Raw genomic sequence first — 13,465 nt, forward strand, 5'->3', positions numbered from 1 at the left:
GGCACCCTCAGCCATCTGAGAATTTAGTAATTGCTAAGATTAGTAACAGGCCATTTCTCAGGTAGCTACAACACACCATCATTTAGGGATTTTGTGTTTGGAGCAAGTCAAGTTGGGCACTGTGAACCTTTAAATTGAGATCTTTTTTTAAAGTTTGTGAATGTTGTCAGTTTCTCCAAGAACTGACACAACTTACTTATGGGTAAGTATCAAAGTGTTAGCTTTCACAGTTCCTTGCCTTTTCCTTACTGTAGGTGACATGGAGGACAAATTCTGGTCCTGCTAAATTTGGGTTGACTGATTCCTGCCAGGCCAGCAATCTTGGTGCGCTCTGTAGCTGGACAGCTTGTATCTGTGTACAACGGGCACAAGGTGTCCGTGCCCGGCTTGTACCGGCTCAGCTCCCAAGATGCGGGGAGCGGAGCAGGCATGGAGCTGAGGGCCAGGGGAGCACAGTGACCTCGCAGGTACTCGGTGCCCGGGTTTCCCCTCTTTCTGCCCACGGTGCTCAGGAAGGGCCGGCCGGGGGGCAGGCGTGGGAGCCAGACGCGAGGGGCTGGGATGCTTCTCACGCACCTGGGAGCGCGGAGTTTCGCAAAAAGCAAGGCAGCCCACGCCACCCGTGTCCCGCCATGAGGGGGGGCCGGGGCGGACATACACAGCCCCGCAGTTTGTTTTTGGCTGCAATGTGCACGCCCACATGCAAATCGCCGCGTCCCCGCCCCCCCCCCCCCAAGCAGCAGCCGCTGCGGGGGGAAAGGAAAAAAAAAGCGGGGGGGGGGAGAAAAGGAGAGAGGAGAAAGAAGAAAGAAGAAGGGAAAGAGAAAAAAGAAAAGGCGAAGAGGAGAGAGGACACCGGAGGAAAGGGGAAGGGGAAAAGCCGGCTCCTGGGCGGCCCCGGCCGTGGAAGGGGCGGGCGCCCCCGCCGCGGGCAGCTCCGCGCCGCCCTATAAGAGGCGCTGCGGGGCGCGGGCGCCTGGCAGCGGCAGCGGGGCCGGCGCCGGGGCCGAGAGTGTAACCGGGGCCGGGAGCGGAGCGGGCAGCGCAGCGCGGAGCGAAGGCAGCGGCTCGGCTCGGTTCGGCTCCCCGCGGGACCGACGGCGGCTGCCGGCCGGGGAGGTAGGCGGCGGCGGGAGGACGCATCGCGGGCGGCTGTCGCGGGAGGCGTCCCCGCTCTGCCCGGAGCAGGCGGCATAAAGCGTGGGGAAAAAAGCCAATAAGTGTGTGTTTTGTTTGTTGTTTTCCGGCGTAGTGCCGCTCGCTGTGCCTAGCGTGTCAGGAGCGTGGCTCGGAGGATGGCTTGCCGGGTGGCGGGGGATCGGGAAGGGGCTGATAGTGGGGCTCTTCTTGTGTGTGCTTATTTTTTTTATAATTACTTTATTTTAGCTTATCCTGAGCGAGGCGACTCTGGCTTGGCTGCGCTCGCGTAGGGTGGCTCACCTTACCGCCGCCTCTTCCAGCCCTGGTGGGTGCTAGAAGATAACGGGAGGGTTTTCATCCCGTTCACTCCTACGTGAATCCTGTGAAGTCGTGGGGGGAGAGGGGAGGAGAGGGCCTTGGCATGAGGAGGAGTGTAAAAATAAAAGATCGATCCGGCCGCTTTTGTGATGGACAGGAGGTTCAGTTGCATGCAACAAATCTTGCTTCTGCGTGCCACAGTGTTGTTAAGTCTGGACTGCTACATTACAATCTATCATCAGCCTGTTAGAAAATACTGCTGCTTCCTTCTGGAGGTGCACGACTACCCAGATGCTTAAAATACATCAGGAAAGATACTCCAATTCTAAATTAAAAGTTCGTATTAAATAGTATTTTTGCCTGTTTTAAACATAAACCAGGAGTGCCACCTCCCCGCCCCCCTGCCCCCCCTTTCCACCAGCTGTTGGCCTTGGAAATTTTAAGGTTGTGCAAATAACTTACTTGGAAGATCAAAGTTCATCTTTAATGTGTTGGAATAGACCTTACTGAAGCCAGACAGATGTAAACATGTGCTTACATACTTGTAAACATGTGCTAAATTGAAGCCTAAAGAGGGGTTGGACTTTCTTGAAAATTATTGATGCGGATTAACACATTAAAATTCAGTTTGGAGCTGCCTTTGAAAATCAGTTGGTGCTTGTACTGCAGAGAACAGCCACATCTTGGGGATGTTCCATTAACAACAGATGGCCAAGCTTGCTGTCGAAAGGCTTTTGTAACGGAGCAGTCTCACTCAAGTTTTGAAAGGGGGTCATGGTAGTAAGCACTAAGTGCAAATGCTTTTTGTGCTTGGGCCTTGTGGCACACTTGCCTCCCTAACAAGTGGGAATGGCAATGGGTGCTGAGACTTTCCTGTAACAGATTGGGGCTGATTCTGTGATGCCCCTGCAGGCTGTTAAGCTAAATGGGTACTACCTGGGACTCTGCAGGGTGTTACTGATGTAACAGAAATGCTGTTGGTGGGTCTTCACAATTCATTGTGCAAATTTGGATTTTAATTTATTAAGAGTGGTGTGATACAGTCTGTTTATGGTATGGTCTGGACAAGTAAGGGCAGGAGTCTGATGCCTTTACTCATGACATGAGTGCCTTGTTTCTCATGTAATCATAATTTGGTAGGGCTGATTATGGCAAGAATTAGAAGTTGACTGTTAACAAAGTGTGGATGAAAGTTTGCTAGTGTGGAACACGAGCTGTATGGTGGAATTTAAGTTGAACTTTTAAAGTTGAGAATGCCTAGCTTTTAAAAAATAATGAAAATTGATGCTTTTTTATGCTCACTGTAGGTGTTCTGAGGAGATACCTGCTGGCTTCTGGGTTGCAAGAGATCACAACTGCTGTCATCTGGGGTTAGAGTGTAATAATCAAGCAGCTAGCCCCAACCATTCACAATAACTTTCCCCTGATAAGTTGCTGATGAAGTACACTTAGCCATATGATATTTATGTGAGACAAACACCTCAGGTGCAGCTATGTGTAAGATTTTGGCATTTGCAGGAGTCATGGTAATCTTTTGGATACCAATTCCAAATTTCCTCTGAATACAGCTGCATAGCAGTGCAAGCAGGTATGTTGAAAGTTTCTTAATGATCTCTTCACCCAGTGAGATTGAGGCATGTTTATAAATCAGTTTGCCACAGGCAGCTGCTGACAAACCTTCTTTGTAATGCTAAATTTGTTTTCAAAAACAAGTGTAGCTCAATGCTATTGGTGCGAGCAGAGAGTTGGTCCGGCACCAAATTCGACATCTACCATCACGGTGTAGATAAAGAGTGGCTCCTGGTGAAATGCTGCTGAAGATGAAATGCCATGAATTTAAAAAAAAGGTCAGTAAAATTATTTTGGCCTTTGTTCCAGGAGCAGCCTTTTCTCTAGCATTCCTTAGGCTGAACTTCCCGCTGGCTGTGTGAGGGTAAAACAGTCTGCTGTGATTCAGGAATAAGCCTCAGTGACTTGAGGAGAGCAGCTGTGCACCTTCTATGCAGATTCTGGGCTGGAACATTCTCATGTGTTTATCAAGTGTAATATACATAATTCAGAAAGCAAGTCTTCCCTTGCCTTCATCTCTGCAAGCCTGTTGTCTCACCAGTGAGTTCACCTGGCAGAGTTAGACCCATGAAGACAGACCAGGAGGAGGATTTGTATGGAACTCATCCATCTGTGGCCAGATGTGATCAGTGCTGCTCGTGTTTATCACATGCGTTGCACCATGCAGGCATAATATTTCTTAGGGTGTGGCTTCTTCAGAACTTTAATCCAGAGTAATTGAAGGTTGCTAGTGAGGTAGTAATGGACCTGCTTCATTTTCCCCCGAGCGCCTGTTCTCTTTTCTCTCCTTCTCAGTTTCATCCTCCATGCTGGCACTGGAGTTCACCAATGCAGGGTGAGTAATTGAGAACAAACTCTCTTTTTGCTTGGTGATTTTTTTTTTTTTTTTTTTAGCATTCGATGTTCAGAGTCTTCTCATGGCTTTGTGAGCACTGGTGCCAGCACACAGATGATGACAGGAGTGGAGCAGAAAGGGAACCAGACTACCACTTTGTTTAAGTAACCTTGGAGCAAGCACCCTTGGTGTTTATATAGGTCTCCTGGGCTGGGCAACACACCAAATCCTGAAATAAGTCCAGAGGCCATGGCTGACCAAATACCAGCATGTTTCTGTTAGGCTGGTTATTCTTGATGACTCCTGCTGTGAGAGGGGCTAGAGTCAGGACCTACTGTTTAGTAAAACATTTTATACATATGACATATTTTACATGTTCATCTGAGGCAGCTAGGGACTCTACCCACTTTCTCCAGGTCTGACATGGTAGAAATTCACGCACTCTTGAGATTGTCTCGTATTTATGCTGTCTGAGGATTTTAATCCTGAATGCTTGAAAGTTTTCTGTGTAGTTAACGAGCATGCATATCTGTGGTTACTGATATTAACAGTATAGGTTAAAAATACCATGGTAGGACTCTATTTGTAGTGTTCAAAGGATGATCACCACAAGAAAGTTAAAATATTTCATATTCTGTAGCTACATGTTTTGTATTTCTATTGGTTGTGCAAAAGTCATACAGAGCAACACAGAAGAATTACAATGATTTGAACCACTGACTGGAGTACCCTGTTCTCGATCTTTTTTTTCGTCTGTTTCTTTAAAATAGGTGGCAGCAAAGCTAGTCCTGTCTTTTTTAGCATTTGTCATTGGAGGAAAAAGCATGTGAGCTTGCCTCAAGGACTGAGAGCCAGACAGAGTAGGATGGAAAACTGTTGATGCAGCTTTCCTGACACAACAGGCTAACACTTTAGGAAAAATGGGAGCATTCAGATCTTTATTCATTGGGTTATTAGTGAAAAAGCTTGATCATAGATTGTAAGAATGCACATCAGTTTGAATGGCATAAATATCCACATACAAGCTGACCTTTTTCCTCTTCTGATGTTTTCTGGAGGAGTGTTGCTTAGCAGAGCTCTGTTTAATGCAATGAGGTTGGTTTGTGCTATGCTAACTTTGTTAGGGAACAATTGGTATTAGACAGAAAAAGGAGAGCAAAAGAGCCATTCCAAGACTGTTCTGGTTTGGGCTAGATGGCAAGGTCATTCTCTGGGAAAGAACAAACAAAGTCAGAGCCTCTGACCACACAGTTCAGAGATTGTCCTGGAGGTCTGGTTTCCTTTTTAGCAAATAGCCAGCAGGGCTGTGTGGAAGATAGAGGTGGCCAAAACTTGTTACCACCCTGCTTGCTTGGGTCCCTGAAACAATCTGCAGTTTTACTAGCCCATTTCCAAGTGAATGGTTGTTAACAGGAGCAGTCAAGCAAACGGTGCAACTAATATTCAGTAGTGTTCTTGGTCGTTATCTTAGTAAAAGCCAAAATTAAGCCATGTGGAAGGCCTCAGAGATGCAGTGGTGGTGTAGGTGACAAGAGCAGGACTAGGGACCAGGAGAGCCTGGATTCCAGCACCTGTGCCCATCTTCTTGTGATGACTTGTCCCTGTTTCTTCTTATCTGCTTTCACCATCGTTATAACAATGACACAATAAAAGTTTATACTCTTCATGATAGAAATGAAAGTATGTTTTTTCTCACCTGCAGCAGGTAACATATCTTTTTAAAGACTGTAGGCTGTGTTGCTAGTGTCAGCAACCTGGGTTTAAGTCCCAGGTTTTCAGACATAGTGTCTGCTTTTCCAGGTGAATTTTTGTGCCTTCAGAAAAAACAAGCAAATTACCATACATGTTCTTTTGTCTGAGAGCTGTGTTCATGGGGAATATATTGATATTCTAGGCATCTATTGATGGCTTTTTTCCTCTTCCCCATATTGTAATTATGCTCCTATAACAAGAGTTCGGCTATGGCTGCTGATAAAAGCGAAATTAGGACCAAATTTGAATGCATTAAAAAAACCCCAAAACTCTCTTCATCCAAACAATGAAGCAGCACCAACCTTTTCTGAGCACAGATGCATGAACACTTCATTCTGATAACAGTACAGGAGTCAAAGTTAAAAATCTCCTCCTCCCTTAAGTGAAATGTTCCTATTTAATAAACTGAATTGATCCTGCATTTGTGGGTTTTTTCTACCAATGGACAATGTGCTTTTAATGCAATTTCTTTGTTTTAAAACATTTTAGATATTTTAATTTTTCTTTACCCTATTAAATCAGAGTAGCAATTCCTACTGTTTTGTTTCCCACCTCTCTCAAACTTATATTTAAATATTCATCCTAAAGTAAGCAATAGGAGTTTTTCTACTGTCTTTGGAGAGATCTGGATTTGCTTCCTTCTAGCAAACTGATACCATCACCTGTATACCATCTGTTTTCACATTTCTTCAGATTTTATTTTTCCCAGGCTATTGTTTTGTTCTCCTGATTGCCCTGTCTTCCAGAGCTTCATTGCCAGTTCTTGTGACATGCTTTTAATATTCCACACCACTACATCTATCTTCCCAATTGTGTTTATATATAAAACCAGAAATAACTGCAGCCAACGGGATTGGCTGTGGGAGTATGCTTTGACTCCAGTGGAACTTTCGCAGCACCACTAAGGATATCCTAAGCTCAACAAAAAAAAGGATGTTTTGGATCCTATATCCATTAAAAACTTGCAAAACTTTCATTTGCATTTGTCTCTTGCAAGCTTATTGCTTTTCCTTTTGGCATTTCATGCCAGTTCTGCACTTACCTGAAGTGTTTTCTGTTCTGAGTCATTTGGTTGAAATTGAGTAGACAGCAGCTCGTCACCTGTGTGCTTGGTCCCATGAAACTATTGGAGCAAACTAATGGCTCTCTGTCCTGAATCCTTCTGCATCATGAGATGTAGCTTAGGACATGAACAAATTCTGTAATCCTTCTCTCTTACATCTGTCTGTGCATGATGTTAAAACAGGCATATGTTAGCGTGCTTTGCATGTCTGTTAACTGTCATGCTGACCCTAAGGATTGAAGCTTCAGCAGCAGGGGTATGGGTTGTACAGCTGGAGTGAAAGCATATAAAGTGTGTGGAACAACTGTTTCCTCTGGATCAGGCAAAACGGGGAGGATTGGCACACGCTTTCTGGCAGTGCTCCCAGCTAGCTGCCCTGTGCCACACCTGCCACAGCAGGCACGCGGGCTTCCTTCTTATCATGTGTGCCAATTATTTTCGTATTCTTCTATGAATAACTTCAGAGATAAGTGGTTATTGAACTCTGTATCAGTTGCCAAGATTGATCAGAAATTCATTCTTCTTCATAGCTGACACACTGCTTTCAAAAGTACTTGGACATCTGTTTATCACTTTAGTGAATTACTAGCTTCCAAATCCGTACAGTTAGATGGTAGCCATGTGGGAGCCGAGGTCTTGTTGGGGCCCTGTTTGTTGTAGGCTTTAAAGAATCAAACTCTGCTCAAGCTGACAATGGCTGCTAAATACTGCCTTTGCCAGTTTATTGCTTTTTTTTCAACAATGTCATTTCCTTTCATTGTGCTAGAGGCTTTTTCTTGGCCGATGTTTTTCTGCATAGTTCAGGGATATTTTTGTTTCATCTGCTGTTACTTATACCTATGCCACAGATATCAGTGCAGTTCTGTAGATATCAAGCTTAACAGACAGCTGCTTCTTTATGCCAGTGAAACTCAAAGGCACCACTGGGATGTTTTCTGCAGTATAAGCCATGTTTGTTGTGCTCTGTTACTGAACACATGCGCTTGTTTATGGCATGATGGTCCCAAATGGCAAAGATAAGAGGAAAATAACAGTAAAGTTTCTTTTGATGTTACAGGGCAGGCATACATCTCAAACTGCAGTTTAATCTTGTACTGGGCACAGTTTGTGTCCTTGTCTTCTCCCAAGATGAAGAGCAAGTTACAAAAATAAGACGTAGGAGAAGACATTCCTTTCCAAAAAAATCCTTATGAACACGATGGCAACACTGCAAGGTTTGGTAATTTTGCTCAATAGAAGACACAAGTACATCAGTGATGCTCCAGCCACTCTGCAGGAGGATTGTGGAGCACCTATCAGCATTACACTTTGTTAAAGCAGATATATGGCTGCTTTGTCTAAAGTGATTTAATGACTAGGATGTGTTGTGGAACGGGTGGTGGTCAAAAATGTTTCTTTCTTAACACTCTCTGAGCTTGTGGATTTATTTTCATAAAAGTGGATGAAGCTGATGACTTTCCTGGGGGAGACCTGTCTTCTCCCCTTCAAGGTTGCTGCCAAGCAGAAAAGTACCTTTTGCAATGTGAAGTGCTTCACCCTAGTTGCAAAGATAACGTCCTTAAACAGGATGCGTCATCAGCTGGAAAAAGTGACTGAGGCTGTGTGCAGCCTCAGCTGCACACAGCTTTTTGCAGACTGTGTACTGACGATACTATAGTTGCTCAGAGATCAAAGCTTAATGGCATGAATTGAGCTCAAATGTCGCAATTATTATTTTAGCAGGATGTTCTATTATTTCTAGATGCCACTAGAGAAGAGCTCATTCTCTGAGAGCCAAAAAACAAATAACCTGCTAATATGGACTATGGATTTTTGGACATTGGCCGTGATAAAGCAAATCGGCTTTTGTGTTTGTTTTTGCCAGAGAATGGACTAGATTTTGGCTTTTTTTTGTATGGGGAAAGTAGGGGATGTTCAGTGTAATGTTGAAAGTTGAAATGCTTCACGTATTTCACAACCTTCCCGTGGAAGCTGTTTTTTTGTAAAATAGATGACTGCATTTCATCTTGAGTGTTATACTTGACATTTAAGCAATTCCTCTTGCCTAAGTGCATGCCACAGTCTCTTGCACGTGCTTTTCTTTGGGTTAGACCAGCTGTGCTGCATGCAGGCTTGATACCTTGCATTGCATTGGAGCTGTGCTTGTTGTCACCAATGAGCCTTTCGAGCATGCTAGAAGTAATGAGAACCGGTTGTTGTGGTCATTCTGGTAGGCAGACGTTGCTCCCCTGTGACCTGGGACAGGTTTTCAAAACAGCTTGGCATGTTGTGTCACGAGGGAAGCTTATAAAACACCCACCATTTCTGAAAATGTGGCTTTGTGTAAATGTCTAAGGAGGCACTGAGGACTTTGGAAAATGTAGTCCAATTTGTATTATGGTGTACTCTGTAAGCTAGTACTTGACTCTTTGGGAAACTATCCCCTATGGTTTATTTCTGATTGGTAGGGATGAGCCCACCTGTGGCCCAGAAAGACATCTTAGGAGTTTGGCTTTGACAGAGGAGGGGAGACAGATACTCTGAAGAGTTCAGGGCCAAGGATTTCAGTGCTCATTATGTTAATTCTGGGCCAGGTCTTTCAAAATGGTTATCTGCTCAGCTGTTCATAGTGGAACATTCGGAAAGGCTCAGCACATAATATACTGACTTTTGAAAAATCCATTTGCTCAGTCCTAGTGCCATGGCTAAATACCTTTAGAAACCCCTTGCCATTTTGCCTAAATAGTTGGGAAGCCAGATTTCTGCCCCTAACATGACATTATGTTAGTTCCAACTCTTGCCAGAGCAAGATCCAGGCTCCCTTCTCTGTGTAGTACCTAGTGCAGCAAGCAGAACCTAGTATTGGGCTCGGGTTATGTCACTGGTTGTTTTAATAGCAGCAGTTAAAGCACATTGTGAACAAGTATTTTATTGTCAGCCTGTGCTAAAAGGACGAGTCCTTTTCCACTGGTTGTCTCCAACCTTCTGTAAGGTTGGGTCCCCTTAGATAACAAAGGGAAGTAATTTATTCAGTGTTTTGTTATCTGTGTGCATGCTGTCTTAAGGATCCTGTGGATGAGTCAGATGCTATGTGTCTCAGTTTTGTTCTGGACCAGAGGTGGTAGGTCACTAGAGGGATTCTGTGAGACTTTCATCGGCTTCCTGATGTTTTGGCAGTATCCTTTAATATTAGTTTTACAAAATTTGAGATGCTTCTCAAGGAGGGAAAATGAGTTAAACTGCTTGTGGATTATCATGAAGGTGGATCTTAAAATGTGTCTGTCATACAAGTCACGGTTATTTAGGGGGCAGATGGGTGGCCATGTTGAAAGCAATGTACTGGTTGCTCTCAGTAAGCACTAGAGAACAAGGCCAGAACCTAACCTAAGGCCAGGTAGTGTGTGTAAAGTGATGTAAACTAGTAGAGGATCTTGCCAACAATTGCCACCCAAATATTATTGCTTGTGGTCCTAATGAAATTCTTGCCTGGTGACCCAGAAGCTCTCCAATTCCATTGTTAGGAACAAGGAGTTGGTGTAAACCCTGTGATGTGATCTGGGTGATTTTGGGGAGGAAAGCACTTCTCACTGAATGACTTTAGATGCAGGAGGAAACTTGGTGTCTGATATTAATTTGGCAAATGGGAGAGAAATGTCCTCTGTGAGAAGGTTTTGAAAGACTTGCTTTTAGTGTCTGTGTGGCTCCACTGATAATGACCCTGTGTCCCAGGCAGCAGGCTGTAGGTTCAAAGCTCACACCTCCACTGCTGATCGTGCATTGCTTGTGATTGCTACAGAGCCTAGCAGTGCTTAAACCAGGAGACGGACGTGTGGAATCTGGTGGTTATATTCTCATCTCTGCTTTTGCTTTGTGTGTGGCCTCAGGTGAGTTGCTTGAACTCTGTGCTGCTAACACTTTTCATGGCACCTTTTTGTAACTTAGGTCAGGCTCTTCAGGTGAAAAGACTACTTTAAAAGAGCAATACTGTTATTCCTGTAAAATTATCATTGTTTGGGTGGTAGTTTCCCCTCTTTCCTAGAGCTCCAGTATGTCATAAGGTTTTGGACTTCTTCAAAGTTTGAGAGATGGGAATGTCAGATTTGCTCCTGTGTGTTTTGCAAGTTTTGTGGGAGTTCTTTTGATTACAGAATGGACATGACTTCTGATTCTTTATGCACTGGCTGTTTCTGCTGTGGCTATTATCTCTTTATCTAGCCTAATCTGAACAGAATTGGGATTCATGCTGTTTTTCCTCCTCCTCTAGTCTCATTTGAAGTTGCATAGATGCAAAGTGCTTTTTGCTTTCTGGGAATTGTGGAAGTTACAGTGAAGGTGTCCTCCAAATACTTGTGCCTTGAGAGCTTCTTACGGCCTTGCACAGTCATAGGTTGTACAGAGTGGATGTAGTTGTAGCTACAACCAAGTGTAAGTCTCTTGGTTGTAGCCGCTATGCTGGAAGAAGCGAAATCCTGGTGCTCTGCAGAGAAGTTGCCAAGACCCTAGACCTTGATTTGGGAGATGTGGATTTAATTCTGGACGCTTGGCTTAATCTGCACTTCTGTTACGCAAATGGTCATCCAGGCCACTAGTTCTGTGATGGTTTGTCTTGTTTGAGTCAAAATGTCAGTTCATGAGGCAAGCACTTCTGTCCTGCCTTGGTGTTCACAGCCGTCATGGGGACCTGCTCTCAACTGATGGCATATGGAGCACGGGGGGACTTTGGCCTTGGATCTGGGCTTTGCAGAGTTGACATGGCTCATGATACTGCTTGCTCCACAAAATACAGCCTGACACTGCCTAAGGAAATGAAATGTTAAGATGTTTTTCAGCATTCCCAAAGAGGACTATTTCTGCTGAAATCTGGTGTTTGTGCTTTAGTTGCCTCTTTTCTTCCAAAGTGGGTGTCATTTGACTTGATACATACATAGACAAAAGTTACTGGAGTTAAGCAGATGTACAACTTTTTGTCTGAGGCAGAAAGTGTAAAGTGCTATACCGTGTCTGCTTGGGGGAGAGGAACAGCACTGGCTCTAGTAGTTCAAACCTATGCGGTGTCCAGCAAATAATGCCTTTTTTCCCCCCTTATAAGGGTATCATCTCTAGATATTAGATCAGTACTCCCCATGGCTGTTTGGTCTGTGGAGAATCGCCAGTGGCAGTAGCTTTTGTGGTGTGGAAAATCTGACCGAGAGAACGGGACAGAGGCTGCTAACTGATTTCATGGAGGCCACTGAACCTTCATCAACTAGTAAAAGCTTTTAGCTCTGCTGACCAGGACTGGCTTTAAGTTCTTACTGGAGACATAAAGGGTCTATAGCCTCTTGCCAGAATCCTGAAATGTTCCAGTCTCATAAGGTTTGATAAATTCGCTTTGTTCCCTGACTAAATAGTGATTTCTTCTCTAGGGGAAAGGTTTTTTTGCCCCCAAAGAAAGCAAACAGCTGCATTGTTTGCAGAAAGCTGCTTTGAAGGCTGTTTTATGTTTACTTAGTACAGACACCAGGCATGGGGGTGGGGAATTGATTCTCTGCCACTTGAGCTTTTTTCTTCTTTAAATCTACAGCTGTAAAAATACATTGCTTTGTATTAAGATGGGTTGGGTTTGGAGACTCTTGGCATACCAGCTAATGGACTTTTCAACAGCCATTCTACTTCCAAGTAGTAGGTAGCAGTGATCTAGAAAGGGTTGGTCAAAGTATGTGTTTCACTGTCAGCATTTTCAGAGGTTGCCCTGTAGTCTAACTTCTCTTAATTTTCTGAATTGCACACTGAGTTGGAATTGCAGTCCTGTAGGTCTGGAGGCTGTGCAGGGTTTCTGCAGCAGGGGGAGGTGTTATGTGCAGGGAGTGTGCTGCAGAGGCAGACCATGGGACGAGCGTGTGGACCCTGTGCTTTAATTGTGCTGGTGAGTGTTGTGGCTGCTGGTCTGGGCGAGCAGAGAAGGTCCTGACCCAGTGTTAGAACTTTGCGAAGAGCAAAGGCGGATCAGAAGGTACGTGCAGATTGCTCTGCATCTGCCCATCCTCTGATGTCCACTGATTCTGCAGGCTAAACAAGCTCTTTTGTAGTTGTAAGGGTAAGCTTTTCCCTAGGAAAAGACTGGAGGAAACTATCAGAAGATCTGGGGAAGTATTCAGATGTCTTTTACTTGATCCCTCCTGTGTGTTTTTTGTCAGGAATTGGGAAAACTTGAGACACCTGACAAATAGCATGTTAAGTGTGCACAAGTCTGAGTGGCATGTTGGTAGAGCATGCAGGGACCTCTGTATACTGGATCCCCACCATTTATTTGCTGGCTAAATACAAAATGGCTTCTTAATCCTTCCTTTTTCTTGGCTGGCTGGTTAACTGAATGTTTGTTGCTGTATCTAATGTGTTGTATAGAGCATATTCAGGATGTTATTCCAAACACGTGTTACTTGTTTCAGTTATCAGACAGCCCCTTCTGATGATACCTGTTTATTTTTTGGTATGGTGGCAGTTTGAGTTTGCATCTAAGTTACTAGACAGCTGCAAGGTGTACCCTGAAGCTGTAGGCAATTTGAGTCTCTCCTGGTGTGCTCCATGTAGTCCAAGTTTTGCAGTTGTGTTGTATATGTTAGTGAAGAGCTGAAGAAATGCTGAAGCAGAGCTAGGCAAAAATAGATTTCTGGGTGATGAAGAGAAGTAAGCCTGATGCCTCTAGGCTTAAAATTGCTGTGTATTGGTATCTATCTCTACTGGAAAACTTGCAGTGTTCACACAATGAAAAGATTGGGTGTGAAAACTGGATGTCTTACACAGACTTTTCCACAACTAAGTTGCACTAT

General features: G+C 44.3%; 1 protein-coding gene across 2 annotated transcripts in view; it reads left to right on the forward strand.

Moving 5' to 3' along the window:
* The first annotated feature begins 847 nt into the window (after positions 1–847).
* ABCA1 (ATP binding cassette subfamily A member 1) overlaps positions 848–13,465 on the forward strand; it is a 97,394-nt gene continuing 84,776 nt past the window's right edge. Inside the window, exons 1-2 of one of the 2 annotated variants that reach the window (XM_075488470.1) lie at positions 848–1,119; positions 1,387–1,465. The gene's annotated coding sequence lies outside the window, so the exon portion shown is untranslated. The remainder of the gene's footprint in view (positions 1,120–1,386; positions 1,466–13,465) is intronic. The other variant, XM_075488471.1, reaches the window with a different exon arrangement.

This window comes from Mycteria americana, chromosome Z, assembly GCF_035582795.1.
Source record: "Mycteria americana isolate JAX WOST 10 ecotype Jacksonville Zoo and Gardens chromosome Z, USCA_MyAme_1.0, whole genome shotgun sequence".
Lineage (NCBI taxonomy): Eukaryota > Metazoa > Chordata > Aves > Ciconiiformes > Ciconiidae > Mycteria > Mycteria americana.